Genomic DNA, 26914 nt, shown 5'->3' on the forward strand with positions numbered 1-26914 from the left:
CCTCTGGGGTTCTGAGGATCCAGGAAGAGTTTTGCCACAGCATAATGATTGGTGTCTGTTGTTCACACTGTCAGGTTTAGTCTCTCCTCATCACAGCCTGGTTAAAGCAAGTTCTTCTTGTGAACTCTTGAGAATGGTGGGTTTTTTCCCCCCATGAATGAGGCAAGTTATTATGGATTCCATAATACAAGGTAGTTTGAGGATAACCAGAGCTGCACGAAGGCTTTTGGTACATCTCTACACTGAGTTTTATTATCTACCTGTTTAGTTTAGACCCACCTAGCAAAATAACTAGCTCAGATGAGGCTAAGGTGAATAACAGGTCAAGATCATGAATTTAATTAAATTAAATATAAATATATGTGGAAGGAGCAGGGAGAATTTACTAGGAGGTATGTGTGGGTTTGATAACATCTTTACAAAATTTCTTCTAGGACTTCTTTATTCCCTTTTTCTTTTCCTTCTTTGTTATAACATTATAGTAGTAAATATAATTTAATTTTTGGCAATTAGATTAATGATTAATATCTTTAATGAAAAGAGAAAAAACCCGTGTTCTATCCTAATGTTAAGTCCTGAAAGTTCTTTGTGTCAGTTAATCAATTACATGATGTAGTATGTCTACACATTGTCCTTGCTCTCCTGTAGTTGGCAACTTCCTTTAAAGTTCTCAGGGCCCAGACACCAGCATGCTTTTATCAACTGTCAAAGCAAAGCTTGCTCAAAAACTACTGCCATCTTTGTTTGCAGTTGTGACTATGACCCATTTACTGTGCTGGCTTCTTAGAATCCAAACATTTTGAAGGGCACGCATGGTTGTTTTTCCACTTGTTATCACTACTGGCAATGACAGAAGATTTAAGAGGTATCACCTTGCTTCTGGATGGGAAGTGTCTCTCCAAATTCAGATGCTTGAAAGACAGGTGTGTACATCTACAACCTCTCTACAAATAATGAAGAGAAGGTGACATTATTCAGAAAAATTCCATTTGTCTTTAAACAAGTATCTAAAATAGGTAAAATGAATTCTTCTCCAAAAGTCTTTTCCTTGCATTACATGTGAAGGGATGTAAGGTGACTATCTGAGATGTAGACATCTGTATTATAAACATTTATAGTTAGGTCAAATGAATTGCATCTTATATGTTACAGACTATTTTAAAAAAATGTGGATAATTTAGAATCTGCTTTTATTCTTTATGAAATTAATGCAGAAAGGGAGGGGGAGAGGGGCATCCCACAGTGGCCAATTTATAGAGTAACTAATCTTGGCTGTATATGGATAGGCATCACATCCAATTGATATTCAGACATTCAAGTTTTATAGCTTCATCTAAAGAGAATACCTCTATCACTCAAATGTCTGCATACTGAGGATACTGCATAGTCCTAAAAGAGTGGATTTTTTACCATTAAAGAATAAGTTTGTAAACTTCTATAAAATAACATTCAAAATTGGTTAATCATATACATTGCCATGCAAAAGAAAATACCTCACATGGAAATGGTTCTGAACAGTCAACAAATAATTTCGATAAATAGTAGGGTTTCACTGAAACGTTGGTATGTTTGCACATTCAGGAAAATACTTTTTTGCAACTGTTAGAAAATGCTGCAATGTCTCAGACTTGGATGCCTAAAGCTAATCAACTAATTAATGTCTTAAAATATTTTTTTAAAAAATAATGCTGGCTATACTCAAATAGTACAAAAGCTTTTAAGCACATTTTTGAAAACCAAGCCACTTCATTAGGTTCCTGTATAGAGGTCCTTAGCTAACAAATTTGGGGAAACTGCGAAAAAAATGTCATGCTAAATTTTAGTAAACCTGTATTCTAGCAGCTTACAACGTAGTGTAATTGTCTTCACATTTTGCTATATGTTAACTTCATAGTGTGATAAAGTACAGCAGGTTATGATGCAAAATAGGAAACTGCTGTTTTCTTGTGAGATAGACTTTCACCAGTTCCACGTGATGATATGCTGCTTGTCTTACCAGTTCAACACAAAAGGAAACCAGCAGATGGAAGCAACGAAAAGCAGAATCTTTTCTGCACTCATTGGCAGCTAGTGCATTTTAATGATTTTGAAAATGTATAATATACATTACCGCATCTTCCATTCCTCCTGTGTCCATGGATGTTGGATGGAGTGTCCTTCATTTCAGGACAAGGAGGAAAGAAGTAAAACACTCAAGTGGACAACTGAAAATAGGACACTGATTCTATTTCTACAAGTCAAAATCAGATGTTTCTGTTCCCATACTTTATATGTAATTAAACTTGGTATAATTACAGACTACTAAGATAGCTACTTTGCTCTGACTATGCAGAGGCAAAACCTCCTTTGGGAGGAACTAGCTTAATTCCACTGAAGTGAAAGGACTTAAGTTCCTGGTCCACCATTAAAAACTATGATGGCATAGCAGGCGCTTTTCTGATTAGTTCCTGCTGTTTGATCCTCACATGTTTATTTAAACTTTTTATTAACATGAGTCAGTAAGACAGCCACATGAAGCGTATATGTCTATGAAAACAGATTTGGTGAAATCTGTTTTTCAAAAAATCTACTTAGAGATTTCTAAAATAAAAACAAAGGAGGTTTTATCATATATGTAATTTAAGTCTTTAAGATCATCAGATATAAATTTTCCTGATTTCAATGACCACTGTGAAACTGTATATTTTAATAGTAAATTAAGTGAGAAATAGAGAAAGAAAAGAAACAAAAAGTTTACTCTGAACAGGACAGCAGGGTAGTGGAGCAGAAGACAGATTATTTCAGTATTATACTCTATTTTCATTCTAAGTGTAATTTAAATCATCAGTGTGAGTGCTGTTACGGCATCTATGTTTTACTGGTAGCAAGTAAAACTGTTCAGGAGGAGTTTAACAAATGTTTGAAAATTATTTGAAATTCATTACCACATTTCCACCAGCTGAGACGTAGCCATGTCTGCTTTCAGTCTCACACCAAAAACATGTTATATTACTCGAATTTTTGGGAGGATTTTGACTTTTGGGAAGCTGAATTTATAATAATTTGGAACATGTCAAAGGTTGGAAAGTATTTAAGCCACAGTGACGGTGAGACGAGACTTCATGCATGGGTTGCATTTAGAGGGAAATTGGAGAAACTGAGCAATGGGTTTATTATGCTCTGGATCTCTTCTTTTGAACATGCTCTGGTGTACCTCATTTCCATGAAAGCCTTGTGATCACCCTCCCTAACCGCTATGCTGTCTTCTTTCACCCCAAGCTAAAACAAGCTGTATATTACAGCCCTGTTTATTTTTAGGAAGACTCAGAGTCCTCTCTATTCTGTTTTGGTTTTTTATTCTTTTTACTTTCACACTCCAATACTTAACTCACTTTCAATGCACTAAGACAATTTAACCTGTTCGTACAGGGACTTAGTGTATTTTAATATAATTTAATTAAATATCCTACTTTCAATTGAACTACGTGTAGTCAAATCTTGAGAAAAGTAAACCACCTTTGTCTTCCTGATCTATACCAAATTCCACAAACACAACAGGACTCAGACCAACAGCAAAACCTCAAACAAGCTGAGGTTTTCTTTCTGAAAATAGATATTAATGTCTACTATAATTTTTTAATTTACAGAATGTGTGGAGATTTTTTTACTAGTATTCTTAAGAGTGACATATTTCAAAAGTCTTCTGAAGAAGTCTACATCCTGATAATTTCCTTGAAGGAAGGTTTGATTTTGCTATTGTTGTAACCAGGTTGCTATACTTTTTAGGAAAAGAAGAAAATATCTTTCTTAAGTAAAGCTTATGAAAAGCTACTGAAACAGAACTGCCTTCTTAGCAAAGCCACAGGATTGTGCATATATACAGTGCTATGTTTGCATGAAGTGTAAAGACAGTGAATGAGGGAATAGATCTGGCAGTAGGAGGGAACTGCCGACATGGAAAACATACACTTCACAGAGGGAAAACTTCCATGACAATCTACACTCATCTTTCCCAAGTCCTTTTATTTCTCTCTGAATACCTGTGTCTTCCCACCACCTCTGTGTGATCTCAGCTTGTGTCCTTCCCAGACACCTTTCATCAAGGTCATTCAAATCGCCTGTGTTCCCTCTCTATCTCAGTCCTATTTTCATCTCACTGTCTCTGTCCTGTTGGCCCTGACACTGTAAGACACCCACAGCTGCTGCTGCATCATTGCCTAACTTTGGGAATGAGAAATGGTCCCTCTCTATATATTTCTACAACACTTTTCTCTCTCTGCCTCTTTCCCCAACAGTTCTCTAGGAAATGCTTATAATATCAAGTAACACACTAAAAAAAATTCTTAGCGAATTAATCAAATCATTGATGGTTTGTACTTGCAAAAAGTTAAAAGATTATGTTTCCCCAGAGTGTAATGACAAGGAATTTGTTATACCTTTAAAATTTTGTTCCAATTTGGAAAAAAATTTTCACACAAAAATTGATTTGCAGTGATTAGTAGTGAAGGCAAAATAAATAATTTATGGGAATCTGTTTTGTTCTGGGGCAGCTGGCAAGTATGGCAAGCATGAGCAGCTGAAAAGTTTCTCGAGTCTCAAACCCTGTCCAGGTTATTCTCTATAACAGAATCAAGGATATATTGACATTCAAATGTACATGTTTAGGGTACTTAGAAAAGGAAAGTAAAAGAAAATTAACTCAGAGCAAAGCATGTTATACGCCAACAAGAACAAGGTGGCATGGCCACATGGTATTTCCCAGAGGTGGCTGTCAGGAGAACCGTGACTGACTTTACAAGCACTGGGCCTATAACAAAACAGTGGTAGTCTTTTATTTTAATTATGGGTATGAATGTGTTTCATTTATTCTTTCAGTGGCTTCAGTCTTGTATTGGTCACTGGGGCCATAAGATACTTACTATGGCTTATAATACACAGTGTTCTTTGTTGCTTTTGGAGTAATCAGAAGGTTGCTCATATAGTGTATTTTGCAAATAGTTATGGTAATCCTACTGTTGCATTACCAGCTTGGTGAGAGTTGTTTAAAATACATCGTATTTTGCACTGCTGTGCTACTACGACTCCTCATGCAGACAAGATAAAATTCCAAAGCAAATGCTTCAACAGGAGCAGTATGCAATGTGTGCTCTGTCATCTCAGCTGATACGCTACTGTATCTCATGGCACCAAGAGAGCACAACATGCAGAAAACAATTTAGACCATTTATTTTAGAGACCTAAGCCACAGGCAACAACACTTAAAATGTAGTTCCTTCACCTCAGCAGAGCTGCCAAAATTGTCTAAATTTTATGACTAAGTTCCAAACCCAAAAAACTTTATAGTAATAGTTGTAAAGGCAATTTGGTCTGTTCCTGAAGTGGTTATTAAAAATCAGCTCCAGGAAACAGGACTGTTGCTCTTCTCTTGGGATCAAGCGATTCTCCATTGGAAAGGCTTTCCTCTAGAACTGCTTGTTAGGGGTTTTACAGCATGTCCCTAATGCGGATTTCACAATATGGTACTCTGGGGTATGTTTCTGGTTATGGGTCCTTGGAGTATTTACGCTTTTTGCTTGCAAATAAAACAGAAACACTGAAGTGAAACCAAGGCGAGCCTTGCGCTGGCTGAGGACCTAACCACTGGGCACCACACCTGTGGTCCTTCTCCCTTACTCTTGGAATCACTTAGGTTGGAAAAGACCTTCAACATCTCAAGTCCAAGTGGCTTTCTGCTGCTGTTTCTAGCCGTGTGCTGCAGACTGTGGTAGTCACTAGCTGTCTTTAATTGAGATCAAGGGTACATTTAATCTCAAACAAGAGACTAGGAGCAACCATTTCTTTACAGTAATTATAGCTGGGGGTTTCCACTCTTAAGGAACTGAACTTAAAGGATGACACAGATGTTCAGGGGAAAGTTGTTTCTCAAAAAGTTTCAGAAACACTGCACTGGATGTCTCCAAAAGGAGAACTGTTGATCCTGGTGATCTCCTAAAAAAATGAGTGGATAGTGGTGCTTAAAGTGGAGACTGAATCCTGCCCAGCCACAGCCCTCCTCCTTGAGGTCCCTGTTGGCTGGCTCCCGAATGGTCTGAATCACCCCATGGGATTTATCATGATTCCTGAACAGCCAAATGAAAGAAGTCAATCCTTCAAAGCCATGCTTTTGTGCATGAAAGTTGTGCAAGAGAATTTGGTGCTTTCCAAAGCTGTTCTGCATCATTGCTGTTTCCTTGCTTTTCCTTGTGGCTTTACAGCCCGCTCCTCAGGCTTGTAGAGTGGATGGTGTAAATGCTGGAAGATAATACCTTTGTTTATACATGTAAGGGTTTGCTAAATATCCTTTTCTTTAATTTGGAACAATTCCTGTTGGCTGTATTGAGAAAGTTTGGCTACTTGTTGTTGTTATCTATCTAAGGTAACAAAGGTCAAGAAACTCACATCTCAGAGTGACACATCTGTGGAAAAGTAAGTCTTGGTAGTCTGTTCAGTACTCTGTAGTGATTCAGATTCTGTATGTCTGCTCCTGCATATTACCATTTTAATTGCTGTACATGAGACTATATAATATATTCAGTAAGGCATGATGCAGAATAATGAAACATTTCATTACAGAAGCATAAGCCTCTTCATTATATTGTCTTGGGAATAGATTTGTTCTATTATAATTGTTTTTATATTTTAAAAAAATTTCTCAAATATATTAAGCTTTAGTACACTAATTAGACTGTACTTTACAGTACCTGTATGTGTGATTTTCTTTCTGTTCACAGCTGGCAGATGGTGTGGAGCATATAGTTCTGCTGTTAAGAGCTGAGGAATTTTAAAGAGGTGAGCACAATATGCATTGCTCTTTGTTGCCTTTTCCTTAAGTCTGCAACACTGGACTGTCTTCTTTTTTCTTCTTTTTTAACTTTGTATAACTTTTTCATTGAGCTGTTTTCACACTTCAGGTCTGCTGTACTACTTCCAATAAGTCAGCAGTAACTTCCTTAACCATTGCATTTAGTTTTCTGTGCTTGAACACAGTGAATTTCCATCCATATTTGATTTCATTAACTTCACTGCATTACAGGCACATATAAAGTTAATCATGCCGTTAAATGTTCCTTTGAATAAGCCTATGGACACATAAAAAGTCACAAGAGAGCAGACAACATTATGCACTCATAAGTTGTCAGTCAGTTACTCAGTAGTGTCTTATATGCATATTCTCTTTATATAATACATGTATAGTCTCAGTGTGCAACTATTTAATAAAAAGCAACTGATCCACTGGTAATTTTTTTTCTAGGATACTGCAAACCAACTTGTATCCCAAAAAAATAACCCTTAAACTTATATGAAAATGTTGGGTTTGGTGAGTCTTATATACAAATAAAATATAAGGGACATATGTTTCAAGATACAATTTTCTGTGTGAAAGAGATTATTTCAGATAATTAGAATATACTGCTTTGCCACAAATGAAATTAAATAATAATGCAATAGAAATTACAAGACCTCTGAAGTTTCACAGATACTCATTGCAAAATGTTTATCAAAGTGTGTAATTACAGTACTCCCAGTGTTTCTGGGGAATTAATTCTAACTTGAAAAATATTATCATATTCATAATCAAAATTATTATCTATTATTAATTATTACTGGTAAACATGTTACCCAACAAAATCCCTTACAATTGTTAACAAAACTGTATAGGTATACAGTATCTCATACTTTGAAGAACAGGGGTAATAAAAGGCAAATTTTACATTTTTAGCCTGAAGAGTTTTGTGTATGTCTTGATTAAATTATTATCATGAATGATTACCTCCTGAAGCTGGTAACTCTGCCTACTGATGGTCTTAATGAAGACAGGAATGAAGAAAAACAACATGCTTGTAGTCTACTATGTACTACTTCCTAAATTCTTTAAGACCGATCCAACTCCAAAATAAAGTGTCTAAGACTAGGGGATTCAAGGCCATATTTTTAATGGTGGGAGATGAAGTTAAATACCCCAATGAATGAGTAATATCAACAAGGCAGATCAGGACACCTATTTCAGATACTCTGGCATTCAGTCAATGTAGAGAACAAAATGCCTCCAGAGATGTGTCTGAAGGCCTTTACCTCATCTTCTTCTCTAAGCTGTGCAAACAGCCCAAGTACCTCTGTGGGGTGAGAATTGCAGTGGGTAACCTTGTGCGCTTTAGGCACCTTTGAAATGTTGAATTTAAAAATGGAAACCCCACCTTGACTCAGGTACCTGCCATTTCTGAGTATCATGTCCTAGCTAGTAGGAATGAGTGAATGATCCTTATCCACATAAGATTTCTTTATGATAGGTAAGGGTGCTCCTGATGCAATGCTAAATTATCCAATAAACAAGGCTTATATGTGAAAATGTCAGATCCAGCTGGCCACGTTCCCTGAAGAACAGACAGAAAACACCCCCACAATACAGTCTGCAAACTACCTGAGTTTTGCAAATGACTGTGGTCATTCATAGGAAACTCCTCTGTCTCCAGCAGGTGCTGGAAAACCCATCAAGTTCCAGGAAAAATGATACTATCTGCCATTTTAAGGGACACACCGAGAGCAGGAAGGATGCATAAGAAAATAGCTGTCTGTATTTTTTCTGATGAGGTTGGGTAGATGATGAATATACAGCTCCTCTTCCCCATTTATTTTTCTCTTAACTAGCCACAAATTCTTACGCCCAGAAGGAACTGTCAGCCATAACCTACTACCGCAATCCTTGCAATGCACTTAAAGGATCTTCAGTGCTTGAAAGGACAGAAAAGAAATTAACTGAGAGCTGTTTACTTGATTTCTTTGAATATTTTCTTAATGATTAGCTGGTGGATAGATAAAACATTCCCAGTGGAGTTTGTTCTTCTGCTTTGTGCCTCCCCCAGCTTCAAATTCATAAGACCCTCTCATAAGCTTAATACTTTCCAAGGCAAAAACGAAATCAATTTTTCAAAATTCCGAAATAAAGGAATACAGCATTTCCAGATAGCAGGAAATATAACAAAAAGAGAAAACCAAAAGAGACATAAAACAATTTTCATATATCAACAAAATCTCTTACTCTACAAAACTACAAAATCAACCTCCATTCAAAATATCCTGACTAACAGCCTCAACAAGAAACATTTTCTGTAAAGAACTCTGATTAGAGTACATACTATTCCCTCCGTTGATTAATTGAACTGGCATTTTGATTACATTTAATTGAACACATTAAATAAGTTAATGCTGTGCAGTGATACACCAATGCATATAGAGGGCTTTTTAATTTAATGTAAACAATTATATCCTAAATCACACAAAGCATTGAAACATTCACCTTTTTTTTTTTTTTTTTTTTTTTTTTTTACTCAGTAAACATCATTTCCCTTCATATATTTTGAGAATCATGGTTGTGATCAAGGTTGTAGAAGCACTCTTGCGAAATAACTTCAAGGCTTTTGATTGCATGCTGGCCAAGCTTGTCAGGGTGCCGGCTGTAGCTCTGACTTTGCCACAGAACAACCTTTCTCAAACAGAGGAGAACTAATCCTCTTGCCAATGCTTATCTGCTCCAAGGGGTTTTACAGTCAAGAATGAGGAAAGGAGAAGGTTGAAATAGTAAAAATAATGGTAATAAAGGGTACGTTGCAGGTCTATTTTGAAACTTTTGGGTTTACACCTGTTTGAGATCAGATCATTCATTTGCCTGGGATAGTGGGAAGGAGTTTAAACGTGAGGGGTATTTTACAACGAAAAAAGGTGGTTTAAAATCTGTCGGCTATTCTTATTATTTGCTAGATTTGATCAACCAGCAAAACCACACGTGCTAATTGTAAAAAATGCAAGAAGATACAACTTTGCAAAGCATGTTTTGCTTCAGTTTTCTCAAATTAGGGCCTTACTTTGCACACTGTTACAAATATTCTAGCTTCCACTATAATGCTGCTCAAGGTAAAAATGCATTTCTTACCTAGAACATAAAAACATTTTGCAAATATGTATTTGTTTAAATGAAATGAAATGTTACAGGCTGAGAGAGGGATAATGTACAAATATAATTGCAACATGAGAAATGTAAGGAAGTTTAAGGCCTCAAGTAGACTGGAAAATGCCTTTGTTAATGTCTGAAGGTGAATCAGTAATATTCTGGAATATTCTGAAAGCCCTTCCAGTGTAAATATAACAGAGCTGATTCTTTAGTACATTTAAAACTCAAGAAAGGAGAACCTCTCAAACGTTATGAGTGACTCAGAGATAAATGTTAATTTGCAAGTAATAAATAGATAAATAAATAAACCATTTTTCAAAGCTTATATGCTGCCTTTAGCAGAAGTGGAACAAAGAAAAAAACCACCATGAACAAGAATCTGCTTATTAAAAAGTAACTCAGTTTTTTTAACAAGATGAAAAGAGATAAAGGAATATACAACAGCAGTCACTGCAGGTACATACGCACAAGTACAAGAATGAACATGCCATGGTAGGAAAATACAATACATAACATACTGCTAGGGCCATTTTTTTTACAAAACTGACAGGAATCAATTAATCACTTGTAAGGTAACTGATTATTTAAAAACAAACAAGCAAGCAAACAATAAGAAAAATAATTTTTAAAAGACTCTTTAATGAGCAGACATTTAGTACATTGCTAAAATTAACTTTGTCAGACTAGCTTGGTGTCCTTTCCTAGACCTGAAAAAAAGTGAGATGCAGTGCAAAAAGGCAAGAGGTAAGAGGAAGAACATAGTGCATAGGAGGGATTCAGAAACATTGCCTGGATGTGTAGGGAGGTGTTAGGAAAGTCAAAGCTCAGCTGGACCTGAGACTTGATAGTTACACAAAGAGAAGGGCTCGTATATTAGTAGCAAAAGACTGAATAAGGGGAATGTGGAACTGTTGCTGAATGGGAAGGATGGTTCAGTGCCAAGGGAGACAGATAAAGCCGAGGAATTCAGTGTCCCCTTTGCCTCAGATTTCTCCAACTATTAAAGAGGACTTCAGTAATTTTTTTTAATGTTCATGGGATCAAAGACCATATTGTATTTTCATTAGTAAAATTACAGTTTGGAATTTCTTGTGATGACAGAGAACTCTTTCCCAAAGTGTCAACCTCCAAAATAATCACACTTTCCTTATGTACTTCATTACAATTCTTTTACTCAAAATTCCTGTCTGAGTAGTTATTTATGTTTGTGATGCACACAGTTTAGAGCCGCTAGGCAAAGTTAATGAGGAGAGTCATGTCCCCTGTCAGTTCCTTTCTTCTGAAACAGGAAATTAGGAATTCATCTTCATAATTTGGTTGGGCAAAATCATTCATATCTGAAGCTATCAACCAGCAACCAGGGATGTCAGAACAAGAGGTCATGAGCACACCTAGGGCTGATTTTGACAGTGCCTTGTCCCAGGAGCAGACAAAGAACTCCAGTGAAGAAACCACAGGGTTTATGAAAGTCAGTGAGGAAGCACTTTCCCAGTGGATGGGCATTTCATTAACACCTCTTTTTGAAGGGCAAAATGACATCCTGGCTACAGTATGCTGAGGTCCTGACCCTCCTCAAGTAACCGTCTAATTACTACCCTCTGTCAAACCTTCCTTTTTGGAGAAGGTGATTAAGGAGGCAGTTGCTAAGCAACTTCAGGAGCACCTGGACAAAGTGGGATTTTTAGACTTCTTCCAATCTTCAAGTAATGATTTCCAGACAAGTTTTTATAACGGTGTTAGCTTCATATTTCATGATACTGCTCTTGGGACACTAATGAAATATTGCTTTATATCAACTCTTTTAATGTCTTTCACATATATTTCAGTTATTGATGATTCAAGTCATCTTATGCTGAGTAACAGAAAGATCATGTTATTACCAGAATTTTATAAAGAATTTATGCATATAAAATCAAAAGTATTTTACTTATATTCATGAGAAGCAAAGCTCACCTTGAAGAACAGATAATGATTTTATTCATATTCATCTCCATGTTTCTCCCTAAATCCCAGATATCAAATATGCAAATCCCCTAGCTTCAGTCAAGTAAAAAGAAAAACTGAAATTGTATCACCATCAGGACTTCAAATAATGAAGCCATGAATATAAAGATCTGTGATAAATGAGTTTCTAATAACAATGGGGTTTCTAATAACAGCAGGAATCAGATTATGAGAGCATAAAGTGGAAGTTTCATGTACGAATGCTTTAAAGAACTACAACCTTAAGTTTTCTTTATTGCTTAAAATGAGGAATGATGCAGACTGTAGCTGTCAGAAGTTCATCTGTGGACCTGCCAAACCTCCTGCTTTCACACAGCCCAGGGCTGTGAAATTGTGGCTAAGAAATTAAAAAAGTGCCACAAAAATCAAACAAGCAAACAAGCAAACTGACAAAGAAGCTTTCCCTCAGAAAACCTGCCCAAGCTGGAAACACTTTGATGGTATAAATTATCTAGGTTTGTTTAACTAACTTAATATATTTCTATAGATATTCTACCTGATGTCAAATAATTGGTCATTTTTCATTATATAATTACCTGAAGCAAAGATATAACGAGCTTTTTGTTTCAAAATGTTTCTAGAAAATTATTCTGTTTGGCTCCAGTAAGACAGAGGAAAGAGGGGTCAATCCGGTGCTGCTACAAGGAGTGAGAAACTCCTCTCCCTAAATTCAGATAACTTGTCTGCGGGAAGCAGCTGGGGTGAACTGTGAAAGGGTTAATATAACGTAGTGCTAGTGTGTAATTTCAGCCCTATTGCCCTGCCGTATTGACTTTCTCTATTATCAAGTTTCTATTACATAACCAGACTTATGCCGCAGCTTCGAGCATCATAAGCATAAATCAACGAGTGGGAGCAGCCGGCAAAGGCAGACAGGGAAATTGTTTTTAAGTCCCACGGACATTTGGGTCTCAGTCTGAAACTCTAGCAATGCTCGTGAACTTGTGACTGTAGAAAGTGGTGTCGGTGGGGGTGCTCGGCCCCTTTCCCGAGGTATGTCAAGCTCTCCACTGCTTAAGCTGCTAATAGTATAGGAGGGTGGAGCAGAGCTGAGGGAAGCAGGAGTCAGACAAGGCTCAAAAGCACCATGGAACAACACTTTCTTCTATCACAGCTCCCAGTGTGGAACGTGGAAGTACCTGAACATTCATTTTCCCTGGCAAAGTGATCTTTTTTACTGTTTTCAGCTCTTTTTACCAATTAATTAGATACTGAGAAGGAAATTTAAGCTGTAGAAATATTTTTTTTTCTGATTGAACATAGAAAATAAGGCTATTTAGACAGTTTCTTCAATACCAAGACTAGGAATAGTACAATTTCTTTCTGCTTGTCTTTCTATTTTGTTTCAGAGGAGCTTATTTCAGGCAACAAGACACATGAAAAATATCCAGTGTCTTCTGGGGGAGGAGCAACAATAAAAAGCTATATGTTTTCCTGAGTCAGATGTGCCATTCCTATATGCCTGTTAATGGTACAGCATCACCCATTCCTGATTATCATGCCTTCAGTAACTTTCAGAATAACTCACAGCCAGGAGGATGTTAGGCAGATCAATGGTCCTTCCATTCTGAAAAGCTAAAGACTGTGGTCTGTTGTAGAGCATTCATGTCTACCTAGCAGGAAAGGCCTCTCCAGAATGTCCCACCAACCTGGTACCCCAGCTGTAGCAACACAGAGATCCACTAGAATGCAGCATGGCTGCACGTTGGCACACAAATGTGGATTTCTTTTGCGTCAAACTCAGGACAGCCTAGGGTACAAGTACATCCCTGACACTTTTCCTACCATGGACTCTGTCCTCGGTCATGCTGAGCACTCTTGGCTTCCACTGCAAAAATGTAAGCACAAATGTAAGCTTAGAAGGAATCTTCACTGTCTTGGAGGGGATAAGAACAAGACCATGACACTAGCAGAATGGTGTTTTCACAAACTTCACTAAAGATAAAAAGACTTTCCTTGGATCTTTGCAACTCCCTTTGTTCTTGGGTGATTTGAACTCTTCCTGGTGTAGCGCATGACCAATTTCCCAACATGTTGTATCTCTTTTCCCATCACTGCCATGAGGATACTTTCTGTCTGTCTTAAGAATTAATTCCAATTTGACAGCATGGATTTCTTCTTGGGAAAGAAGCACTGCTTTAGGGATGTTGCCATTTCATGTTTCTTTATCAAATCATGTTCAGTTGGGTAAGTTGAAATTAACTCATGTACCCTTCCTGGGCTAACACACCCTCCGACAGTTCCCAAACGAACCTGTAAGATGGGGTTGTTTGTTTGTTTCCTTCCTTCCTTCCTTTCACTCTTTCTTTCTTTCTTTCTTTTTCCAGAGAGGAGCTGTGGCATTTTCCAAAGCAGGCAATTGCATACTCTATATCTACAATTATACCTAATGGTAGCTGATCAAAGAACGCAAAGAGGCAGGATTACCTTCAGTTCTTCAGCGATTGTGGAGTCAGAAACAATTCCCTTTACAGAGAATAGCTCTGCCCAGTATGTGTGGTGAATGATCCAGCTGCCTTTTGCCCATGGAAATCCAGTCAGGAAAACATTTTCAGGTTCAACTTGTTCTTATGCTCCTTTCCCACTTTCCAGGTAGATATTCTAGCCGGTTGATATTGTACAGTGCTGTCACCTTTAAACAGTCTTTCCAAACACTAAGGTTATCAAAACTTTTCAAATTCCTAAATTAAAAATTAACATTTTTCTACCCAAGGGATTTTTGCAAATAGCACTTATCTCTTTTGCCTCTCTGATTTACTTAGGTAAGCACTTCAGAGTCATTGTACTTCAGTTTTCTTGAATGAAAAAGAGCAATACAGTGTCTTGTTTTCTGTCACCATTGCAGAGTTTATATAACATTTACACTCAGAAGATATGAAACTCTCCAAGTATTAAATAGATGGCCTTACATTTGTAATACTTGTTCTGGAAGTGACATTTTCTTCTTATTGCCATTCAACATCAAGCTGAAAACAGTTCTTAAAAATTAATGGCCTATGCTAAATAGATACTGAAGGATCAGTGTCTAATTTTAGCTAGACTATATTATAATAAGTAATTACTTTCTCTCATATCATGTTTATATAGCATGACCAAGTTTAAATACCTGATTTATTAAGACCCTGAAATGAATAATATAGCTTCCTGAAGCAAGAGCAAAAAGCCTAACTTAACTCTTTGAAAACTTTCCCAGAAGTTTCTTCCAGTTTATTCAAGCTCCATGTGAATGAACTGGTATCTGTGCTAATACACTGGGGAAGTATATCAAGAGAACTGTGTCTTTTAACAGCTTTTTGTGCCATAATGTTTTAAAGCAAATCACCCCTTTCCCTAGAACATTTCTTTGGATTTTCTGTACGGTCAGTTAGGCAAGCAAGTTACAGGTGTTTTCTAGTGCCTTGATGCACACAACGATACCGACAGTCCATCCAGCTCAGGACGTGGTTCTCTCCTCTTTCTAGACAAGTTCACAAGACACATACACTGCCAGCAGTGAGATCTCATTTCTAGCAGAAGAAATAAGATCAGATGTAAAATCCAGTACTGTGTAACGGGACTGAGGGATTCAGTATCTGTCCCTTAGACTTTTTTAAAGGTCTGTTGGCATCAGATTCTCCTTTCCTCTAAAGAGATGGCTCTAGAAAGCTGCTCTTGCTGCGGTACTTCCTAGATAAAATGCTAAAGAGCTGGAGCATGGCTGTCTGAACCTGTATCAATAACCATTCATTGCCAAGAAGTCTAGAGCATTCATAATGCCATTTTTTATCTTGTTAGCTTCAAAATGCCTTGTACTGATATTATTTTTATGTATCAGTACACAGAGATCTTACCACAGAGCACAGCTCCAATATAACATGCTCTATTCAAATATAAAGCAAAAAGATGGTTTCTGCCCCTAGAAGATCACATCTGAATATGACAGATAAGTGAGTTACAGACATAAATAGATGTGAAGTAAAATACTGGTCAGCCTAGAAGGTTGTATTCTTACAGTATTAGCTGTCTGATCACTTTTTTGGGAGGAGGGAGGAGGTGAAGTGAATATATGTAGTGTTTACATACATTTTCTGCCTTTTTCCAAGTGCATGTAACCCCATTTTTAAGAAGTGCATACCTCACACAATAAATTTTCTTGCTTGGATAGTTGCATTTTCATATTTCACTTTGTGTCTTTAGTAGGAAAAAAAAATCACGATAGCATCAGAACTGATGCAAAACTCAATAAAGGTAAACATATCTCTGTATGCAAGCATGTGTATACATATTGAGTATGTATGGTGTTTTATACACACTGCCAGTGCAGTTTTCTCTCCCTGAACAGCTTCCACAAGTAGTTTCATTGGATTTCCACTACATTACCAGCCATTCCAGGCAAGTGACATTATCAGTCTCACAGTAATGTGAATGAGATTACATGTGATAATGTCAAACAGCAAATGTTGAGGTACCCAGTTCAATCGGCTGTAACTTGATTTTGAGAAAAACTACACTTGAATCAAAACCTATGTCTAGACATTATAGCCAAAAGAATTTTTTCTTTGATTGCTTTTTTAAAAAAATCTTTTAAATTGTTTCAGAATATATTAAACATACAATAATCATAGTGTCTGTATGAAATCCAGATTTGAAACTGAGTGATATTGATGACCACATCTAGCTCTTAACATTCTGGCTTATGCAAATACATTGACTGTACAACATTGTCATATAAATTCTGACAAAATATTGTTATATTAGAATTTTTTTATTAACTGAAAAATTGACAATAATAGCAATGCTTTTGAAAAATTCTCATTTTCAGAGAAATTCTGAAGCTCTAATACTTTTGAAAACCAAAACTCCAGGATGTTAGCAAAACTGATAATCGAAGTGAAAAATATGAAGAAAAATGTAGATTAGAAGAAACAAAATCTCATCAAAATGTTTCAAGGAGAAAAGTGGTTCTTGTTATCTTGATCAATGTGAGAGAACAATTTAGAGCTATTCATACAGTTTGCATTGGCAAGAGCATTTCAGGGCTCACATAAAGAATAACATACACTTCCTTTCCTGGGCTCATCTACAGTAAGCAGTAACAACGAATTTAAATGTGGGTATAAAATTTGTTTCAACCAATTATTCACAAAGGAAGCCTTTCTATATATAATATGGTGTTCATCTCAGAAGAATGTACAAGTTTTGGGGTTTTTTTTATGCTCTTGGGTGATGGGACAAGTGGAAAGGACAACAAAAGCTGTGATATTTTGAAAGGAGACCTATAATACTGATGGGTTACTACTTTTTTTTTTTTTCCTCCAGAAAGGCCATCTAAAATAATATGGACTTAAAATTCTACCAAGACATATAAGACAAAATGTAATTTGTAGTTGAAATTATATTTGTATGCTGTTACCCCAAATAATATATTATAAACCAAACAATTTATGTTAAGTGCCACAAAAAATTAAATTCTTATTTCAGTACAAACCCCAGCATAGATATAACTAGAATTATTAGTGGCACTCCTGTAACATAACAAATGTTACTATTTTCTTGCTGTCCCCTCTTGCCTTTTAGTAAGATACTACCCATAGAAAGCATATCCTGCACATCCAGACATCAGACAGGTAAAGCGTTCTAAGCAATTTTGATAAGAAAGAAACAGCGGGGCGGGGGCAGGAGGAGGGGGAGGAATATACTAAAAACTCCCCCCTGAACAGATTATTTTGAATAATATCTTACAGAAAAACAGCAGTGTACACCAAAAATCTCTGTCCACCCATTGCCTTGTCAGCAGTTTTATTCTCAACTATTAAATACCTTAAGTGAAAAGAAAAGCAGAACAAGGACAGAAACGTCATGAACCCTGAATAAAATAAGAATTGCTATTAACAGTGCTTTTCCCCCCATTTCCAGAACAGGGAATGTTTTTTGATCCTTTTTGAGGATGAACTCATGCAGCTCTAATGACGCTGATTCACAGACACACTGAGGTAATGCACTTCAGATAAGAAGGACATTGCATCATTTCAACAGGTCTCACAATGTAAATATTAAAGGGAATTTCACCATGGCATCAGCTTTTACTGTAATCAAAGACTCCAAGGTATGATTACAGTTAAACAGGTCACACAGCGAAATAGACTCACTGAGGCAGTAAGATGGCCCTGATCTAAAGAACATAAGGCAGCAGACACAAGCCAATTCTTTTACTGTATAATAGCAGATAATGTGTTATTATATTTTTAAAAAAATCAATTTAAGTTATGCTCCAGCCAACTGTTTCTGTTTAAGGAAAAAAAAAAATCTAACATGAGGACTGCACATATTTGTATCAAAGTTAAACACTGTGGAAAGAGGCTATAAAATGAGATTTTTCCTCACAGGACAGGATAAGTAGCAATTAACTAAAGTGTGCAAACGACATGCCTTGTTTAAAGACCTGTGGTTTTTTATGTGCTACATTTCATATTTGGAAGGAAACAAGAAATCCCATGGTTCTGATACTTACTTTTAAAAATAGAACTCAGGAAGAAAATATGGCATGTAAACGTGTGCCTCTTTCCTTGAGAGAGCAAAGATAGCTCCTGGACCTCTTGTCTGCTTAATCTTTTTTATAGAGTCCTTACCTGAACCTGCCACGAGCCGCTTCCACCAAGGCCTGTGGTTCCTCCCCCCTCCCAGGGGACATCTGGGTGCGAAATGGAGAGGTTTATTTATGTAGAGTAGGCATCTGTTGTGAAATACAAATACTGCTCCACCTAGAAGTTAGAAAAAGCAGCTTAAAGCTTAAGATAGTGAGGTCTGGGTCAGCCCTTCCTACCTGTGGGCATGCCTCTAGGCCAGGCTTACACATGATGTGCTCCAGATCCCTGCACTTGAGCTGTTGCTGTTGATGAAGGAGGCAGATACCCACCACCCAGGCAGAGGCACCACTTGGGAGCCAAGTCACAGACAACTTGTTTGCAAGAAAGGTTAGCACAATATTTCTCAAACTTCACTCTTTCCTTTTATGGATTATTTATTTTATCACATTTATTATATAAAAACATAAAATATTCAAACACTTAATGTTTCTTCACTTAAGGAAAGCCCCATAAAACCTGACTGACTTACTGGCTAGAGAAGATTTTTTCTAGACAAGTGCCCACTTTCCCCCCAGAGATGGACTCTGGGAAAATTCTGAGGAATTACAGCCAGGATTTTGTCCTATGTATTAGTCTTATTCTTGTTCAAAAGTTCTAAAATTTCTGTGGGACTTCAATGCAATAGCTGTGCATGTGCTCTTTAAACCTGCTTTGCATTTCATAGCCCACATGCTCATGGTGTTCATGCACTGTGGTCCTGCAGCAAGTCTGAGGTATTTTCAGCAGTGTTGAGCTTGCTCTGTAGGTTTATAAAGCGCCAAGTTGTATTTTGTAAGCCTGTTGAGGGAACTATATGTTCCTATGGATCACTGTTCCTTCAAAAACAATGTGCCTAAGCAGGACAGGTTTAAGCAGGACATAATTAAAAGTCGAGCTAGTCCAAATATTTCTATATGTGGGGCTGTTCCGAATGGACATTCTTCACATTATTCATACAAATGAGAGTAAAATCTGAATCCAGATTTTTGACTTGCTGGATTCACTGCCATGAATGCTATATATGTGACACCATCATTTTGCTAGCCAGCTCTTGCACTAACTTGTATGTTGGGGGCGAAGTCTGTAGTCTCCTTTCTCTCTTGTGTTTTGTGAGTGGTTGGATCTTATGTCTCCTCATCACTAAGTATTCCACATACTTCATAATGCTGCCAGCAAATTGGGGAAGAGTTTTCCACTGCACCCTCTTAGCACTCAGGAGCCCTTGCCCAGGTTGTCTAGAGCTGTGCTTTGCAGTGTAAGTAACTAGAACACGAGGACGATTGACTCCTTATTCCCTTAGTCTCCCAGTGCCTGTAAATAGAGGATTGCCCATCATCCAGCTCTTCAGGGTGAGTTTTGCCTCAGTAAAGAACTCAGCCAGTTTCTGAGCGCTGCAACACCAGGAAATCCTCCTTCTCGCTACAAAGGCTCATCTCTACTAATTTTTTGAAACACTTAATTGTGTAACTAGGACAATGTTTGCGTTATTTCTTTTTACCTGTTCCTATAGGAAATCACTATCTATGGGAAGAAGAGACACTTAGTATGTTTGCATCTGAGAGAAATTCTCATTTATTTTACTCAGAAAAAGAAAAAGCGCCTCTCACAGATCTTCCCCCCAACCTTCTTTATTTCCCCAAGAAAAGCTCTGTGTATCTGTTTCCAAACTTTATCTTGGTGACAGTTTTCCATAAGAAAAAACTGGCCTGCTTATTTAAGCTCCCTCATTGTATACAAAATGAAAGCTTTTATTGTATCATGTTACATATATGGTGAGGTAGGAGTGAGAGTGTATAAAAGAAGTCCAGTATCTACATTTGTTCATTCATTGCATCAACATATTTAGTTGCCTATTCACATGAAACAATAATGCTTTTGTATAAATCTGATGTTAGAATCTAGTCTACCATGTAATTCTTATTCTACAGTCTATGTAATTTTCATTTTCTTAATGCTTGCTTTACACTTTGCAAAGATACAAAAGTATCTTACTATTTGTCTTAACATCTGTTTGGGAGAGGCTTTGCCAGGGAAGAAGGGCTAAATGACGTACTGTGAAAAGAAATGTGTACGGATGTCACATGCCAAGCTCTGGTAGAAATGACATGTTTAATGCCACTCAGCTTTATTTGTTATTAGTGTGCCAATGGGTCTTTTTTGTACACACGGAATCTTAACAACATCACTGTATTTATCTATGTGTACTTATATGGCAGAGAATTACACAGTGGTATGTTCTGGTGTTAATAGGGGCTAGATTCTATATCTGTGCCTAGTTAGAATTGATTTTGAAAGTTCCTCCTTTTTCCATCGGAAGAACGTTTACTTACGAATAAAAAATTTGATGATACTTGAAGTAGGGGTTTTCAATCAAAAGACTCAGTAACATAAGGAGAGTTGCTAAATAAAGAACCACAGTCAAATAATTGTGTCTGATTTTCCTAATATTAAATGAGGAACTTAAAGTAAAAAGTAGAGTTGTTTACACTGTTTGCCTGCCTTCACTGTATCTTTCATTGCAAAGCATTTGCCTCAGACTGTGCCCATGCTTGTCCTGCCTGCCCTCCTCTTACAAGTTTCAAAGTAAAAGAATACTCTGCCTTAGGCGGTTAATCTGGCTGAGACTGTCCTCAGGGACATGTCTTCCATTTTTTAAAGCTATTTCCAGATTAAATGACCATCCCAAGCTGCCTCTTTTCCACAGCATCATTGCAGACTTTCAGCTACCCCAGTTAGCATCATTAAATCTGCAGCAGCTTGTCTGCATATACTGCTGGTTCAGTGTGCATTCTGATATCTGAGTTGTCACACGTACTCTAGTATCAGAAAACTTGTATGCCACAAATTGACTAGCAAAGAATCATTTCTTACTCTTTGCTTTTTACAAAGACCAGTCTCTTGCCTCTGGAGGTTGCCTGCTAAGCTGCAAACACTCCAGTTCCTATCTGATATCTTTTCTCTGAAAATCAGCTTTTGGTCTTCTGGATCAAAAGCTGAGTGGGTGTATATCAGCAGAGGTGGCTGGAGCTGAGCCAGCCATGCTAGCCAGGCCACCCCCACGGAGGCAAAGGCATTCACCCATGGCATGAGCCCAGCTCTCAGGCAGATAAGCCATGGAACAGCATCTCCTTCTTTAAATTTTTCCTTGTCCACTTGCTTTTATTGGAGCATCTTACTGTGTATGTAACTGCATAGATATATTTGTACCTTAAGCACTCAACTGCCTTAAAAGATGAACAAAAGTCCCAAATATTTATATAAAATGCAAGTTTGAGTATTCACAGGAGAAGCAAAGTGTCCGAAAGAGCATTCATGTATTAGTGAAATGTGCATACACGCACATCCATGCACAGGATGCCCAAATAAGTATATGATGTCAATGCACAATTTCACGTGCCTCAATTTGCCATACCACCGTATAAATGAACAGCAAGTAAATATGCAACATAGAACTTCATATAGATATCAAAGAATTCTGGTAGGCTGGGAAAAAAAATAATAAAGTTTTACTTTTCTGTGCTGCTGTAAATGCTGAACTGAGGGGAGCAGCAGGGCCAAGGAGCAGATGCTGCTGGGCAGGGACTGATGCCTCCGAGGCCAGCTGCAGCAGGGTCCTGGGCACATGGGCAGAGCTGGGAGAGGCTGGCCAGGGCCAGTTAGACATCCTGGTGCCTTCAGAACCCTAAGTGTACACAGTTTTGAGCAAATATCCAAGCAAAATGTAATAAAAGAGAATCTTAGCAGCAGTTTTAATTACACCAGTAAATGCTTAGCTTTTAAATTACCCTTCAAAAGGCATGGGGAGGGTGGGCTTTTTGGGTGACCATCCTAAATGTCTTGCACACATGTATGCATAAAAGACAATTTTAATTATATTTTTGTGGAAGTCCTGCTGTCAGGATTATCACAAACTCTGATGTTTCTCATCAGCTGAGCTCCAGTTAGAAAGGAAACATCTCAGTTTGACAGTAAAAAGATTTCAGAGCACACCAGTCAGGTCCTGGAAGGGAGCAAGCTGGCACAGTGGATTATAAAAATATTCTCACTACACAAGCATTCGATTCTTGTGATTAAATGCATTTCACAGTGAAGGGAAACATATCATCTGGCTCTACTGTTTGTGGCAAAATGGGTGAATTTAAGCAGAACGGGAGGGCTTACATACTAAGACTGAGGTAGCGTCTTTAAGCAAACCTATAATTACTGGTATGCTCACTGTCACGGCCTCTTAGAAATGGTGGAAACAGTATTTTGCTTAAACCTTGAAATTCCAAGACTACCTGTATCCTGTATTACCCTACACAACTCTTCAGCTCTGAGCTCCTTGTTCCAAAGTGACTAAAATGCAGCTTTCCCCCAGTCTTCCTTCAAAAAGCCTGCAAAGTTTAAGAATTTAAGAAGTTGTATTTTGAGTCCCTGAAATGGTAACAATTTGGCTGTCACCACAGTAAGGCGGGCAGGAGCTATGTGAGAAGTGTATCCTTTCTTCTGCTTGCTATGTTGAGGGAAGACCCGCAGCCAAGGAGATGAGGCACCGCAGAGGTGACCTGCAGCCACCCTGCTCACACACCAGGGACATCTCCCAGCCTGCAGCCACGTGGCTGCTGGTGGTCCATACAGCAGCAGGAGGAAGGCTGTAAAATGACTGCAAAACCCACCCCAGTATACATTTATATGTATATATGCCCAGTATACATTTATACGAAGTTCCTACCCCTGCAAGAAAGTGCATGAATAACATTAGGGGAAAAAATAAAAGTAGTAATCTAAAATTTACAGTTCTGTCTCCTTTTTGCAAATTGCCAGAGAAAAATTATGCAGTCTGCACCCCACAATATGGTAATTTTAAAGTTGTTTTATCAAGGAAATAGTTAATCCTTGATTACTGGGGGGCGGGGAGGGCTGTATGAATCTTTGATTAAAAAGGTCAAGAGACAGTATTTTAAATCCAACAGGGTTAAGGTTTCCAAGGAAATGCTTATAGCTTATTTCCAGTTACAGTTTGTTATTAATGCCTGGTGCAAGTTAGCATAAAAATAAAGCAACAGTAACACAGAAGTGTATTCTTCAGCTTTTCCTGCTAATGGCAATGTTATAATTCAGAAACTTTAAATACTTTTTGATATTCAGATTCTTCTCTGTGAGCTTAAGTTATGCTAAAGAAAAATTTACTCCTGATAATAATTTTACTGAGATCAACAAAAATATTTCCTTGAAAACCTTCTATTTAACCTAAATAAAGATTACAAAAATAGGCTCTAAATCTAGTTCTTTCCTTGCTGTCAATATTAGGAACAGTATTTCACATACGTCTTAATTCCCTGAGGTATACAATTTGATCATGAATCAGGTACTGGGCCTGAGCATTTATTCTTAGCCTAATGTCATTTTCCTTACTATCCTGTTACACTGTTTTTGAATTTAGCCTACCCTACTAAAAATTATTTCTTTAAAATACCTAATGAAAGTAGGTTCTGAACATTTTCTCTTCTTTATTGTGGAATGTTTTTAAACAGAAGGCAGCACTTAGTTCCTGTGCCCATGTTGGTACTCTTTTATTTCTTATTTTTCTCTATACATTTTAATTTAGAGCATGCACTATTATTTTTGTTGGCTCACTCTGCTAGACTCCAACTGTAACATCCTTTTCCAAAATGCCCCCACAATAAAAGCTACTCAACCATAAAAAAATTAATGTAAGTAATGTAAAGTTGATATAAACATCAGATTTAAGGGTCTGGCTTAAATTTATACACACAAGGAAATTCCAGGCGCTGTAAATTAATGTTGAAAAAGGTTCATCCAATCTTTCAGATAGATGAATGAGTAGCTAGGTAGATAGGTAGATAGACAGAGAGATAGACAGATAAAAGGTGGTTACTGAAGGCTCCTGGATAACTTGTATATTGATTTCTTTAAAAAGCCTGCTGGAATATTCATTTTCTGCACATGCACTGGAAATTAAAATTCATAATATATGCATGCTATACACTTTATACATCAAAACACAAACACAGTTTGGCGGAAAGAAAAGTGACATTAATAAAGCAGTTAGATTTAAAATAAAGTATTTATTTGAAATGTTATTGTCATATCAGATTTTGTTCTGGGAGAATATTGTATGTTTTGAAATCACAGGTCTAGTGACCCTGTACCGGCAGGGCTGACAGACATATATCGCTCTCTATGCAGAAACCATGGTGATGGTCACCTTATACATATGAATAAGTAAATAATCGATATTACAGTAACAACACCTAGGCTTCCAAAATATAAGGGTGACACAAAATAATTGGCTAATCAAGATTTTGGAAAGATAAGGATCTTTTAGTAGAAGTATGCTTATGAGGAATCAGAAGCTTTGAAGCTTTAAAGCTTTTAAAGCTTTGAGGGATGTAGAACTAAGCGGAGAAAAATAATGCTCTTGCAGTTATAATAATTAAAATTAACCATAAGAACAAATGAGTAGTGTTACATAGATCAGCTTCCTTTTGTTGCAGAGCAAAATACTCAGGTACTTGCACTAAACAGATTTACGCTTTATAAATGTTTATAATGTCCCAATTCTTCCAGAAATGGCTACAGTTTTTCTATTATTTTATTAAAGAAAAAGAAGTAAATGAGCTTCTAGTAGTTCCTGTAGCTTCCTGCAATACCTCAGACTAGGAAGGGAAATTTCAGTGATAAGGCAGAAAAGGAGTCTGGCAGGTAAGAAGTATGTAACGGTGGTTGATTTTTCATATCCGTTTGGTTTGATTTTTGTTCTGGCACTGAACCTTCCTGAGCCCCGACCTCAGCAAAGCTGGTGTCCTCTCTCAGGCACTGACAAGATGCGGTAGGGGAACCTGAGACCTGGCTGCACTTACTGATGCCTGAGCTGCGTGTGAATAGCACGCACGTCACACGGCGATTTCAAGCCAGTGGAGGAGATGCAAACTAGATCAAATCCCCGGGTTCCAATTCACCACAATTTTGCCTGTCCCTTTCCGCACAGGCAGGGTGGGAGAGGGGCCAGAGGGTGCCTGAGCGCCCAGCTTCATCCCGAGGAGCGCTCCCCCTCCGCCTTGCCTCCCCCAGCCCTGCCGCTCCGGGATGAAAGAGGGGTGCCATGCCGCGTAAATTCAGTCAGATTGGCAATGTACCCGTCCGCATTCTCAGTCTTGGTGCAACGCTCCATGACAACAAGGTGAGACGGCAGAGGTTACCCGAACAGCTGCTTCCTAAGCCAGAAATTCCAGGCATTGAAAACCATCTGTCTATACATTCACAAATGTATATAAGGGCAATCTATCAGGCTGCAGCACTGCAGCTGCCACTCCATCAGGCCTGCTTCCTTTCTCCAGGCTGAACAATAAGAGCTAGTTCTTCACTTTGTGTCACACAGAATGGCTGATTTGATTAAGTCCCCAACTCTCATTATGCTAGGTAGGGGTGTAGAATTTCAATGATAATCCATAATGCATGACCAGTTTGTCGCCATGGCAACATAAATTCAAGGTTACTAGCTCAGACGCATAATTGGGTGTGCATTGAGTGCTGAAGGAGGGCTGTTAAAATTCTTGTCATAGAAGAGTAGCATCCATCATACTGTCTGAAATTGCAAAGTACTCATAATCAGAAAGAAATATCCTTGGAGAAAAATGTTAATAAAATAACGATTACATCTAATATAATTGTTTAAGTTTAAAAAACCAAAGTGGTTAAAGCATTTTAGTTAATAAGAATGGAAAAGGCAACTCATTAACCACAGAAGACTTCAGTTGAACATTCCCCACCCCCCAATATTTGCATTGTAAGATGGACCCAAAGCAGTTCAGCTCTGAATCCGACTGATTAGCTCAGGATCTAATCCATATGATACAGTAAAAGGTGACGCTTCACATGCAGACAGCACAGTCTTATAGGCATTGTTTGTCCAGTTTGATCTTTTGTGGGTAAACATATCTTCAAAATTAGCTGCACTAAGGATGAGGACTTTTGCATGCCGATTTTTTAAAATTTTTTAGATGTTGCCCTGAATTATTGCACTATACAGCAGCCATTTTAACTACCCAAGATGAAATAGGTAAGGTCAAATTGAACAGATGGAAACAAGACATTTAAAATCAGCCTGAGAAATGCTCTAGCATGTGTATAGTAGGGAGTGATCTTACTCCAGCAGATGGATGGAATAGATGACCTAGAAAGGCTTCTCTTTTTCTTTTTTTCTCTCTCTAATTTCTATGCTTTTGTGACTGCAACATACCCGAAAGCTGGCATTCAGTGTATTATTTTAGTGTGGGGCGGGGACTGGGTTTTCCTTCTTTAAAAATACTCTGGTATACATCTCTTCTGTGTTCCT

This window comes from Falco cherrug, chromosome 6 (assembly GCF_023634085.1).
Source record: "Falco cherrug isolate bFalChe1 chromosome 6, bFalChe1.pri, whole genome shotgun sequence".
Taxonomy (NCBI): Eukaryota; Metazoa; Chordata; class Aves; order Falconiformes; family Falconidae; genus Falco; species Falco cherrug.